Source organism: Dama dama, chromosome 14 (assembly GCF_033118175.1).
Source record: "Dama dama isolate Ldn47 chromosome 14, ASM3311817v1, whole genome shotgun sequence".
Lineage (NCBI taxonomy): Eukaryota > Metazoa > Chordata > Mammalia > Artiodactyla > Cervidae > Dama > Dama dama.
Window position 1 is genome coordinate 20,070,065 of NC_083694.1, and position 14,446 is coordinate 20,084,510.

General features: G+C 39.9%; 1 long non-coding RNA gene across 1 annotated transcript; it reads right to left on the reverse strand.

The window, feature by feature from the left end:
* Positions 1-1,467: 1,467 nt before the first annotated feature.
* Positions 1,468-13,070, reverse strand: LOC133069575 (uncharacterized). Its single transcript, XR_009695902.1, has 3 exons — positions 12,962-13,070; positions 3,310-3,420; positions 1,468-2,647 (listed from the first exon to the last, which is right to left on the reverse strand). It is a non-coding gene; the product is annotated as an uncharacterized LOC133069575 (long non-coding RNA).
* Positions 13,071-14,446: the final 1,376 nt, after the last annotated feature.

Below are 14,446 nucleotides of genomic sequence, written 5' to 3' on the forward strand. Positions count from 1 at the left end.
ATTCTTCTAGCTTCCCATAACATAACCCACAGAGCCAGACTTTCCTCTGGCACTAGGGAACCTGAGGCATTGCTGTACCAGCAATAAGGGTTGGTTTATGTTTAAGAGCCCTTACTCAGCTCTGCCCTTGCACCTGGCTAAGGGCATCCTGAGCTGTATATTTTAGACTGCCTCTCTAAATATCATGAAATATATTTTTTAAAGTAAATAAATGTATTAAAAATATGTGACCGCTTCTGTCACTTGGGATCCCGTGCTGATCCAGGATGGTCCATAACCAGGGCTGGCTACACAATTTGTGGGGCTGGATGCAAAATGAAAATGTCCCTTTTATAAACAGCTGCAAAAAGTGTAAAAGATACATATGATGACATTTTTTCCCTCTTCTTCCACTAGTCTCTCTCTTTTGACTTGCGACCAAGTTTTTCAATTTGAGTTTTAATGTCCCAAGTAAGGGAACTTAAAATTTTAAATTATTCACATGCATCTTACCCTTCATCTTTATATTGTATAGTTCAGTTCAGTTTAGTCATAGTGTCTGAATCTTTGCGATCCCATGGACTGCAGCATGCCAGGCTTCCCTGTCCATCACCAACCCACAGAGCCTACTCAAACTCATGTCCATCCAACCATCTCATCCTCTGTCGTTCCCTTCTCCTCCTGCCTTCAATCTTCCCCAGCATCAGGGTTTTTTCTAATGAACCAGTTCTTCGCATCAGGTGGCCAAAGTATTGGAGTTTCAACTTATATATTGTACAACGCCAGTTGTAAATGTGAACATCGGAGCATTTAGCTTGGAGGCCGAATTATCAAAATTACACATTCTACATTTTGGGACTCAATCCCTCAAGCTGGCCAGGAAAGACAAAGACTCAAAGACATTAAAGGGAGAAGAAAGGAACCCCTGCTCCCACACCCATCCCGCCCCTACGTTCTCCCGGCTCCCACGCTTGGGGCCCGCGAGGGAGAGCTTGGTATGTCTATTCTGGTTGGGTGGGGTCCCGCCTTTCTCTCGGATGGCGTAGAGGCAAGGGAAGCTTGCATTGAAAAAAGTGTTTTTTTCCCAGTGGTTCTAAGCATCCATAGCCTTGCTTCCCTTCCTATCCCCATTTTTAGTTCTGAAAATATTTAAGAATCAGTGTGGTATTTTTCAACAGCTGGCACAGTAGATGAGAGACATATTCACATTATTGAATATTCATTTGATGCTAAATTTGTAAAAGGTAGGTCTAGATAAAATGTGCATCAAATGGGATTGTGATCCTTTACATAGGCAGCTATGTGCAAGCCAAATGCTGGAAATGGGAATGGTCTTTTCATTAAAAATTATTGATAATTAAATGTTCAAACCTTTTCAGCTTTACTTAAACACTTTCATTCATACTTGAGATAATCATGAATTATAATTTATATCATGTCTTTTAATTTCAATAGATATTTTTAATAGTTTAGAAAGATAACTGGAAATATGTATAAAAATGACTTTAATTTTCCTTTTTTCATGCTTACTCATTTACATTTTTGTATATGAAGCATATATTTCTATTTTACTTTGTGCTAGAGCAAAACTATATTGAAACAAAAATTTTGTGAAAATATTGTTTGTAACACTGTTACTAGTGAAAAAAGGAATAGTATATTTTTATAAGAAGAATGCATAATACTTTGTATATTGTGTATGTCTTTACCTTATTACTCATCCACACACCACCAGCCCATAAACAGGATATCCCTATGTGCATAATAATAATTAAATTCCTTTGTCTTTGATGTCTTGCCAACTCTAAGTCATATAAAAATCATAGCTCTACTCATATTTATTTTTTAACTTTTATCAATGTGAAGGTGTAATTTTCAAGGTTCAGAGGGGAGTTTTCTGTTTAACTCTTTGTTAACTTGATTTATAACTTTTAAGTATTTAGTATGGTTTACAGGCCTCTATTTGTAGTCTTACCCTGGACCTCAATTGTTTGGTAGGTCTTTTGTTTTATTAAATAGTTCTCTCTTGATCTAGAAAAATCCCACTCACGGAAGAGAGTTTGCCTTTATGAATGGGAGCAGATGAAGGACTATAGATTCAAATGTCTCCTTCTCAGGCTCACTCCAGAGTATGGATTCTTTGATCTTGGAATAGTTGATAAGATTACTCACATTGCTAGACTGATTTTTTGCTTTAAGCATACAGACATAGTTAAATATTGTAAATTCAGTCAGTTCACTTCAGTTCAGTCGCTCAGTCGTGTCCTACTCTTTGCGACCCCATGAACTGCAGCACACCAGGCCTCCCTGTCCATCACCAACTCCCAGAGTTTACTCAAATGCATGTCCATTGAGTCGACGATGCCATCCAACCATCTTGTCCTCTGTCGTCCCCTTCTCCTCCTGCCTTCAATCTTTCCCAACATCAGGGTCTTTTCAAATGAGTGAGTGGCCAAAGTATTGGAGTTTCAGCTTCAACATCAATCCTTCCAATGAATATTTAGGACTGATCTCCTTTAGGATTGACTGGTTGAATCTCCTTGCAGTCCAAGGACTCTCAAGAGTCTTCTCCAACACCGCTATTTAAAAGCATCAATTCTTCAGTGCTCAGCTTTCTTTTTGGTCCAATTAAATGCACTCATAATGCCATTCCACTCTAAGGCAGATGCTGAAATGAGTAAATGGTTCATAATTAGTTATTGATTATTTTATTAAATTTAATGGGTTGTAGCTTTGCTATAATTGTATAATTTTGGTGTTTTGCCTTCATTCATGTGGTCATTCATTCAACACAACTTGATTATTGGGCATGGAAGACACAAACACAAATAAGATTTTTCAACTTTTACTTTTGGCGAGATGCTGGAAAAGATGGTATGAATGGGCCTTTGCTCCAAAATGTAAGATGTTGTGGAGAAACTCAGATGAATAACTAGTCAAAACTTCTTTTTAATTAAAAAAAATAATTAAAATTTTTTTAAGTTTTAAAACTTTTTAATTTAAAAAAGTATTATTGTTATTATTTTTTAGCCACAGCACCACAAATCTTGAGGGATCTTAGTTCCCTGACCAGTGATCAAACCCACGCCCTTGGCAGTACAAATGCAGAGTCCTAACCAGTGGACTGCCGGGGAATTCCCAGTCATGCCTTTTAACAAACTGAAATCTTTACAGAAAATAAGAGGAAATTTCAGCATGGCCTTCCAGCTGTCAGAAACTGTGAGGCCTCTGAGACTCTGCTCTCAAGTTCACAAGTTGACTGCCAGTTTCATGGGTGCTGGTAGAAGACACAAGACAGCCAGGTCAGAGACAGTGCGTGTTATTACTCACAACATAGCAGGCAGCATAATCTTCATGTTTTCATAAGTTGCCTGGTACTCCAAGCCTTGTGGGTTGGTGGAACAGCCTAGGTGGATACCATGTATGCAGCGGGATTATATCCTAGCAGAGGAATTCTCATATTAGGAAAACACTATCTCTTAAAGGGATAACTAGCAAACTTACTCAACTTTTGCCCTAGAGGAAGACACTGTGCTTGTTATTGTAGATAAATCTGCCCTTTGCACAAGATGATATAGCCTTTGCATCTTCTGAGGCAGTTTGCTCTACAAAAATCCTTGAAAAGATAGTTTAGAAGACAAACTTCTCAGAGAACAACACAGAAATATGAGAAACTCATGGATAGTCTTCTTACAGCATCCATCATACACAAATAAAAGTGTATGATGAATAGTAAAGAATGTAAAGTGGGTTTTCTACTTCTTTCAAAATTGGAAGCAATCCTCTCAGACCTTGCCCTTGCTTTATTAATTAAGATAATGTAGCACTCTAAATCCTTTGTTGTCATTTCAACAATGTTCACAGCATCCCTGCCAAGAGTAAATCCCACTTCAAGAAATTATTTTGACCTCTTCCCATGACTCACAAGTGTTCATACTGGCTTCTAGAATGGTGCATGCATGAGCACATGCTAAGTCATTTCAGTTGTGTCTGACTCTGTGACCCCATGGACTGTAGCCCACCAGGCTCCTTTGTCCATGGGATTCTCCAGGCAAGAATACTGGAGTGAGTTGTCAGGCCCTCCTCCAGAGGATCTTCCTGATCCCAGGATCAAACCTGGGTCTCTTGTGTCTCCTGCATTGGCAGGCAGTTTCTTTACCACCGAGCCACCTGGGAAGCCCTCTAGAATGGTGACTCCTTTCATTTTCAATTAATTTTGCCCAGATCCATCAGAGGCATCACTATCCATGGCAACTATCACCTTACAAAATGCATTCTTAAATAATAAGATTTGAGAATCAAAATTACTTGATTCATGGGCTGCAGAATGGATATTGTGTTAGCGGCATGAAGACAACATTAATCCTATTGTACATCTTCATCAGAGTTCTTGGGTGACCAGGTGCATTTTCACTGAGCAGTAATATTTTGAAAGATGTTTTTTTTTCCCCCCTGAGCAATAGGTCTCATCAATGGGCTTGTAAATAGATGTGCTGTCATTTAGGCTTTGTTGTTCCATTTAGAGAGCACAGACAGGGTAGATTTAGGATTCTTGAGGGCCTCAAGATTTTAGGATTGGTAAATGATCTTTGACTAGAACTCTCATTGGCTCTATTAACCCCTAGTAAGAGAGTAAGCCAGTCATTTGAAGCTTTGAAGCCAGGCATTGACTTCTCTCAAACTATGAAAGTTCCAGATGGCATTTTCTTCCAATAGAAGGGCTGCTTTGTCTCCACTGAAAAATCTGTTGTTTAGTGTGGTCACCTTCATTAATGATCTGAGCTAGATCTTCTACATAACTTGCTGCAGCTTCTCCATCAGTGCTTGCTGCTTCACCTTGCACTTTAATGTCACAGAGCAGTTTCTTTCTTTAAACCCCATGAACCAAACACTGCTAGCTTCCAATTTTTCTTCTGCAGCTTTCTCACCTCTCTCAGCCTTCATGAAATTGAAGTGACTTAGGGCCTTGCTCTGATTGAAAAGTGAAAGTGTTAGTCACCCAGTTGTGTCTGACTCTTTGCAAACCCTTGGACTGCAGCACTCCAGGCTCCTCTGTCCATGGGATTTTCCAGGCACGAATACTGAAGTGGGTAGCCATTCCCTTCTCCAGGGGATCTTCCTGACCCAGGGATTGAACCCAGGTCTGAATTGCAGGCAGATTCTTTACCATCCAAGCCACCAGGGAGACCCTTTGCTCTGATTAGAATTTGGCTTAAGGAAATGTTATGGCTGATTTGATTTTCCATCCAGAATGCTGAAACTTTCTCCACTTGAGCAACAGGGTTGCTTTACTTTCTTATCATTCATGTGTTCACTGCACTATCATCTTTAATTGCTTTAAAGAAAGTTCCCTTTGCATTCACAAGTTGAGAGAGTCAATTCCTAGGCAGGTTGATAAGAAGTCCGGGGGTCCTCAAGGCTCTCCCCAGGGGTCTGGGGTTCTCAAGGAAGAAATATGGCTATAGAATTCTCAAGGAGGAGGAAAGGACAAAAGTTGTTTTTTTTTTTTTTTTTTTTCCTTCTACATTCCTTAGTCTTAGTCACATAAATTTTTTTTATCATTAAGCCTGGAACTAATGATTACACAACAAACAACTCAGTTTAAACTCTGTACTAAGGATTATATAACAACAATGTATCCTGCTTGAGGACAGTTTCTCCTTCCTGAAAACCTTATGGCCAATCCTGTTATCTTAAAAATGTAAATTATGGGAGTAGGTCTAGTAAGATCTTTACAACTTTCAGACATTCTTTTGATTCATTGTAATAACTAACTAAAGAGTATATAACTCCTTTGCTAACATTAGTGAAGCGGGCACTCTTTCTGCCCCCTTTTGATGTTTGTGTCAGAAGCTTTCTCTATCTCTTTTATGCTTTAATAAAACTTTATTACACAAAAGCTCTGAGTGAGCAAGCCTCATCTCTGGCTCCAGATTGAATTCTTCTCCTCTGGAGGCCAAGAATCCTGGTGTCTTTTGTGGTTCAGCAACACCCTTTCAAAGTTGGCTAACTAGCACAATAGGCCTCATTTTCTGCCTATCTCAGCTTTTGGCATGCCTTCCTCACTAAGCTTAATCAAGTATAGCTTTTGATTTAAAGTGGGAGACATAGGACTCTTCATTTGAACACTTAGAAGTCATTGCAGGGTTATTAATTGGCCTAATTTTAATATTGTTGTATCTCAGGGAATAGGGAAGCCTGAGAAGAGGGGGAGAGACAGTGAAGTAGCTGGTCAGTGGAGCAGTCAGAACTTACAGCACTTAAATTCACTATCTTATATGGGCATGGCTTATGGTGCCCCAAAACAATGATAACAGTCACCTCAAAGATCACTGATCACAGATCATCATAACAAAATGATAATAATAAATAATAATAATGATAATGGTGTAAACTTATGGTTACCCGGGGTAAGGGAGAGGGATAAATTGGCAGGCTGGGATTGACATATACACTCTACTATATGAAATAGATGGCTAATAAAGGCTTCCCAGGTGGCACTAGTGGTAAATAATCTGTCTGCCAATGCAGAAGACTCAAGAGATGTGGGTTTGACGCCTGTTCAGGGTTCAGTCCCTGGGTCAGGAACATCCCCTGGAGGAGGAAATGGCAACCCACTCCAGTATCCTTGCCTGGAAAATTGCATGTACAGAGGAGCCTGGTGGGTTATAGTCCATGGGGTCACAGAGAGTCAGATATGACTGAGCAATCAAGCACATGTCCTCCCCCAGCACAGCACAACTGATAAGGACCCTTGTCACAGCACAGGGCACTCTACCCAATGCTCTGTAATGGTCTATATGGGGGAAAAAGCTAAAAAAGAGGGCGTGCATGATAATTTGCCTCAGTTGTATCCGACTCTTTGTGTGGATATAAGTATTTGTGGGCTTCCCAAGTGGCGCTGGTGGTAAACAACACATCTGCCAATCAGGAGACATAAGAAACTAAAGTTTGATCTCTCCTGTATTGCACTCTGAGTTGGAGTGGGCATGGCAACCCATTCCAGCGTTCTTGCCTGGAGAAACCCGTGGACAGAAGACACTGACAGGCTTGAGTCCATAGGATCACAGAGAGTTGGACATGACTTGAAGCACCTTCATACACACATTAGGTATTTGTAGAACAGATTCACTTTGCTCTACACCTGAAACCAACACAGCATTGTTAGTCAATTATACCCCAATAAATTTTTTTAAAATAACAAAAATTTTGAAGTGTTGCAAGAAAAATAACCAAAATGTGAGACAAAGTGAGCAAGCGCCATTGGGAAAATATTACCAATAGACTCGCTCAACTCAGAGTTGCTGCAAATCTTCAATTTCTAAAAAATACAGTATCTGCAGAGTGCAGTATCCACGAAGTGCAATAACATGAGGTGTTCCTGTGTAACTTGTGTAAATCATGTGTTACAGGGTCTAGCACATAGAAATCACTCATATGTAAAATTGAATTATTTTTCATGTTTCCTGGAAATTGCGGCTCAAGTTCCAATGCTTAAGAGACGGGACCTGGGAACACTCCCATTCTAAGAGGAGGAAGATGATGAAACGGTTGGTGTTAACTCATAATTTCACAACATATATTAGGCAATTTATGCCCTACAGCTGAAACTCATGCAATGATGTATGTTAATCACATATCAATAAAAAAAGAAAAATTAATGCTGCTATTTAGAGAAAGAAAAGTTCTCCATGACTCACTAAAAAATCATAGAACTAGATCTGTCTCTTCTCAAATGTCACCCTAATTCGCTGACACTCCTGGGCTTCTTCAGTCAATGTGAGCAAAAGATGAAGAGTTTAGAAAACCATCTTTGAAGCTGGTTCAACATGGCACAGCTGAATAATTGTAGGAAAATAAAACTGCATCACAGTGAATTCACACAGTCCCGTAAACCAGTCACATGTTTTATTCTTATTCTTATAAAGCTCAAAAGAATAGAAATTCTGTGCCTAGAATCGTCATTTTATTCATCCTAATATCACTTTGGTACTCTAATTTATATTCTAACATTAGGTAACAGTATTTTCTCAGCATAACTTTTAGTTCTTCAAGAGTATATTTTGTTTTGTAATTTAGAATGCATTTGGCTCATATTATCTCATTTAATCCTAACATTTGATATATTGTGTTATATTAAGAAGGGTAAAAAAGTTCTTATTTGTTCTTATTGTATTTGTATTTGTTTCCAGAAGAAAGCAATTTTCTAAGATATTAAATGACAGGTCATGCAACTGGAACTAGGCTGAGCTAGGATCTTTCCATCCAACATTTAGCAGCTATATATTAACTATGACGACATGTCATACACTCTTCAATCTAGTAGAGGTACAAGTACAGTGGTGAAGGTGACATCAAATACTGTCTCTCTTAGCACTTCCATTCTAGTAGCAGTAGACAGATAAAAAACAAATAAGTAAGCAAGTTAGCTAGTTATAAATTCAGTGAAGGGAAAAATCAGAGTACATTATAGAAAATGAACAGAAGTCAGGGTGGGGGCCACTTTGGGCTTGGTGGTGGAGATTCCACTGGAGGATAGTCCTGAGTATGGAGGAGCCAGCCACACAAAATATCTGGGGGAAGAATATTCCAGGCAGTGGGTACAGCAAAAACAGCAGACTGGAGGTGAAAGTAAGTTTGTACTTTGCCAGCAACAGAATGTGACTGAGCTTGAGGAAATAAACTAGGAGAAGAGTGGGAGGGAAGATTTAGGTGAGGAAACCAAGGGCCAGGTCCTCAAAGGCTTTGGGCAAGAGTTTGCATTTCCTTTTCAGTACAATGAATGGGAACCACTGAAACATTTTAAATTAGGGTGTTTACATTTTAAGGGGCTTCTCAGGTGGTTCAGTAGAAAAGAATCTGCCTGCCAATGAAGGAGACTTGACTTCGATCTCTGGGTGGGGAAAATACCCTGGAGAAGGAAATAGCAACCCACTCCAGTATTCTTGCCTGGAAATCCCATGGACAGAGGAGCCTGGAGGGGTACAATCCACGGGATCGCAAAGAGTCGGACACAATTTAGCAACTGAAACAGCGACAACATTTTAAGAAGTTGTTCTTGCTGTATAGAGATTGATCTTGTTGGGGAACAAGAGTGTAGGTAAGGCACCATTTTGGAAGTCTTCTAAGCAAGAGATGATCCTGGGCTCCAGAGGTGGCAGCCAGACTGAATGAATGGACATGGGATTTTAAAGTCCATTGTTGGATTAGAAATCTAGCACTCCTTTCATTAGAACCCATGTGGCCTCAAAGTTTCCAAGTTTATCACCTAGCTCCAGTAGAACGTTGGCAACACACCTCTCTCTTCCTCCCACTCATGTGGTCCAGTAATTTTAACCTTCATTGGTTGCTGGATCCCAGTGAATATGTTCCTTTGGACCATGTTTTGCTCTCATCCCTGTCTTCTCATCCCTCAGAGCTTAACATAAAAGATGGTCCCTAACTACCCCAGAGAATTACTTAATCCTCTCCTGCTCTTGTCTATCCCTTCTGATTCTTCCTATCAATCATCATAATGTCTAACAATGTATCTGTTTATTTGTCTGTATCTCTCACTAGAGTATAAGCTTCTTGGCAGGGACTATGTCATTCTTGTTCATAGTTATGTCCCAGCACATATGGTTTTCAGTTAATGGCAATAGCTAGCACTCTGGATCACTAAATATATGACAAAGAGTATTCTCAGCATGTTACAGATATTAATGTAATCCTCCCAACAACCCTAAGAGGTTGCACTATTGTAATTCACCTTTAATGGCTGGGAGAACTACAGAGTTGGAGGCACTTGCTGAAGATCCCCAAATTAGTGAAAAGATGAATCTGGAATGTGTATACAGGCAGCCTCTCTCTTGAGTTTGCATTTTTGATCATTACTTCAATCTTCCTTGAAGATGATGGATAAATCAATAACAATGATACTTAATCCTCCTCTTAGCTCTGAATGATGCTTTAAGTCGATTTTTTTTTTAACAAGGATGAATGAATGAATGTGTTTATGGATGAACAAGAACAAAACCTAGAAGGTTCTCAGCTCCGTGTATGCCTTTATTTAAAAGACTCAATGGGAATGATACCACTTTCCAATTTCTGCTGCTAGAGTTTTTTTTTTTTTTTTTTTTTTAACCATTCAAATAATGTGGTGGGTAGGAAAAATTTTGCACCCACTGCTTCTCACCCCATGATTTCTGTAGATCATGTAACATTTTACATTTCATTGAGTTCTGCAACATCTAAGCTGCCAGGTTGACTGTCAAATTCATCTCTTAAATTCTTTGACCAAGTTACTGAGCAGTAAAAAAAAAAAGCAACCTTCAAAAATATTTATAACACAGTTTTCACCAGAGCCTGTTGGTTACAGACTGATTTACATGTACAGTCATGACTGGGTGAGTCTAAGCCAGGTTTTCCTCATGTTTGTGGCCCCGGCACCCAGCACAGTGCTTGGCACACAGTGGAAACTCGATACCTATTTGTTCGATGAATAATAAACCCAGCATATGAAACCTATTAGATCGTCTTGGCCATGGGTCTCGTTTGGTGAAATCATATAAAGTGCATCCAGCTGAGGACTGCTACCTGCTTAGGTCCCGGCTGGTCGAGAAATCACTGCACTGGCGACTTTTGGCGGAGGGGAATCACGGGGTAAGTTGCTACGCTGTCTTCCTGCTGGTCCAGCAACACCGCGTTTCCTCTCTGACTCTCTGGTCACCCACCTTTGCTCATTCCATGGCTGATTTCCTGCTCAGCTTCTCCAGCCTGACTCATTGTGTGACCTACTTTCCAGGCTCCGCGCCTTCCTTCTGTTTCCCAGACTCTGACGGGCATTCTCCTTCCTGGCATCGAGCTTCTGTGGACAGATATCTGGGAACAACCCCACCTTGGCACAGCCTGGGGGATCTCACTTTCCACCCCACCTTCATCCTGAGCCTACCCTCAAAAAAAAAAAAAAAGAAAAAGAAAAAGAATACCCACTGCCAGCCCTCATGGTTCTTGTCCTGGGTTGGAATGGTCTGTTTTCATCAGCTGCCAGATTCGTCTTTGTTCTTACAACTTTTTGGATGCTTGAACTTGTTTTTTTATATCTCTTTTGGTCACCTCAATTCTCCTTTTCTTTTCTTATCTACACTTTCATCAAATGTCTGTTTCAAACATATCTGTGCTTGTATAAGTCACTCAGTCTGTGCCTGTATTAGTTGACTCTCTGGGATCCCATGGACTGTAGCTCACCAGGCTCCTCTGTCCATAGAGTTCTCCAGGCAAGAATACTGGAGGGGGCAGCCATTCCCTTCTCCAGGGGATCTTCCTGACCCAGGGATTGAACCTTGGTCTCCTGCATTGCAGGTGGATATTTTTACTGTCTGAGCCAGGAGGGAAGCCCAATCTGAAGGCAAACACCAGTGCCTCTCTGCTTGATGAAAAGCAAACCTCCCTGGTAACACAGTTCCTCTGTGTTAAGAATTGAACACACAATTGGGCACAAATATGAAAATGAAGAAAGCTTGAAAAGCTTTGCAAAGAGGAAACTGTAAACTGTACACATGTCAAAAAATGTGTCCCATGTCTCTTGAGACCCCAGTCATTGTCTCAAGATGGTTCCTATTGTATTTCCATTTTATTTTAATTCTCCTAACTCTTCAGTGCTTTTTTTTTTCCCCCTTCAAAAAGATGATATTCCCAGGACAGTGGTATACAGTTTGGAGAAGTTTGCCTTGTGTATCTCCAGCATCAGAACCAAAGTCAATGGTATTTTATGTTGAGGCAAGTCAGCTCTGAATTATCTGTTTGGATTATCTACTATTTGTTTGTTCCAGACTTCTTTCTCCAAAACCCAGGCTGTCCCAGAACATCTCCAAGTTCTATCAACTCCTCCAGAAAAAGAATGAGATTAATTGTAAAATTAGCTTAACTAAAACATAATTGGGGAGGTTACTCTACAGAAAAATTGAGTTTCAGAGAGTCACATGAATAAGAGAGGAATAATTTTAGATCCATTATTATTATTATTACCATCACTATTGCTATTACCATCACTATTATTATTTAGCCCCACGACACTTTAAGACAGATTCCCACCCTTTGTTTTTCTGTAACATCCAGTTGAGCCAAGCACCATTTTGGAGCTCTCTTTTGAGTTAATTCAGAAGCCATTATTTTCTCCTAATGTTGAAAAATTGTTTGGAATAAGGCCATTTCATAGCCTTGCAAGGTTGGATGAGATCTTCAAGTTTACCTCATACAACCACCATCAATTGTTCTGGTCTCCTCTCCAGTGTTCCTGCCAAGAGGGTGGTCTGGCCTCTGATGGAATGCTTTGGGGATGGTCTGTTCTCTAAAACACTAGGAGGTCCTGTCTTTGATCATCTTTCACCTCATTCCTGGAACCATTGTAATTTCACTGTGGTTGGGTGGCGGAACACTCCAGAGGGGGTGGAAGGTAAGAATTATCAGACAGGCCAGCCAAATCCAGTTGCAAAAAGTCAGTTTGTTGTTGCTGAAATTAGTCCAGCACAGATACCATTCAGATTAATTTTTGAATTCGAATCTTATCTCCATGAGCCAGGGAGAACATCCATTGTTCTTCTGTTGTAACTTAACAGCTTTGCATACTTTAGAAGCAATGAGCCTAAACAAAAAGGAATTTTCTTTCAGTGGTTTGTGTTCAAGCCAGTAAGAGCTGTAGTGCATACCATGTACAGAAGTTTATTGGCTTTTAGAGCAAGTCTCTCTGTTGCTTACTGCTTATTTTGTTACCCTGAGCCCCTCTACTGTCCTGGTACTAACCCTTAGCTAATGCTAACCATTAGGGCAGGTAGAATTTCTTTTCTTAAGCAACAGCTCATGCTTAATAACTGCCATGACAAATAATTTGGTACCATTACACTAATACACTAATTACTCAAAAGAATGGATAGTTTCTCATATTTTCTTTTAAACGTTCTATTTATCATATAATTAACTGGTTAAAAAAAAAAGCTACCCTTACCTGTAACAGGATGCAGTCATTTGGGGGATAATGTCTTGCCTTTACAAAACATATTCTGATGTGAAACAAATTCTTCTTCCTCTCTTGCTGTTTCAATTTATCTCACTGGTTAGAATTCTAAAGAGGCAGCCTTTAGAAGTAAGAACAGTGATGAAAGGACAGCCTCTGAATTCCTTTTTGGGAGCATGGGGTCTGGGAATGCTTAGCTACTCATGGCAGAGTAAGCCTGGTGGTCCCCCAAGCAGGACCACAGAACCACAGGCTTCCAGAATGTTAGACGCTGGGTGTGCACTGCAGCCTCGTGACTCATTCAAGGGTGAGCTGGAATGGGGTGATCCAGGCAGGAGAGAACTTTGAAAGAGCAGCAAAACTGCAGCCAAATGACTGGCAGGGCGCTGGAGTACTGGGAAACCCAGTTGTCTGTTGGACTTCCCTCCCCTCAAAAAGGGCTTGTTTGTTTAAAAGGCCCCAGGCATTGAGTTTAGGTACAAGATTGGACACATCTGGAAGATGTAATTACCAGGCCTGCAATTAGTAAGCATGATATTAACACACAGAGCAGATTCATCTACTTTGCTTACACCTTCTGGGAAACTCCAGCCTTTAAAACTTAGGTCTTAACTTCTCAGCTGGGAAAGCTGGTAACCATTCAATTGTTCCTTGGAGGTGAATTCTCACTGGGGTGATGGAATGTGGCTACTGTGGAAATGGTTTAATTTAATCAGACCCATAAGTTTCTAGGTCCTCCAAAAGGTGATTTCTTGAGATACAGAATGTTCTCTGAGTGTGTACTTTGACTTCAGAGCCCTATACTATGAATCATTAGACTGTAATTGTATTTCAAATAATGTCAGTCTATGAGTGAAGCAATTTTTGTTTGAAAATGTTACCCTATGAGTGAAAGCCCACCGATGATCTTTCTAGAAGATTGAAAGAAAACAGAACTCAGAAGTTTATACATATATAAAAATATATGTATGTGTATAAATTCCAGAATTTAATCTATGTAGAAATTAATATCATTATATAATTGTATATATATACTTTTATAAATTCATATACATTTCAGAAAAAATATATGTGTGTTTATCTGTGCAGGTCAAAATGAAATCTCCGTCTAGATGTGCTTTATTATTATTTGACTGCCAGGCTTTAAGGGTTTAAGAAGAGGTAGGAAGGGGGAACTTCTATGAAAAAAGGCTGTTCTCATGCTGTTTTCAGTCTGGGTAGAATTCAAAAGTATCAGAGTTGGTGAAAAAAAACAGCCTTCTTCTCAAAGTTTTCTTGGCCAAGTTTTGATATCCCAAGAGGCTGAGGAAAACATCTGACCTTCTGGACACATACCACACTGTCCCAACCTTTTTAGGCCAACCCGTCACAGGCAGTGGTCTCAACAAAACCAGCAGTACCTTAAGCAAACAAGACAGTGAGACTTAAAAGACAGGCAGCCTTATACTCTAGTTCCTGTAAGAAATGGTCAACTCA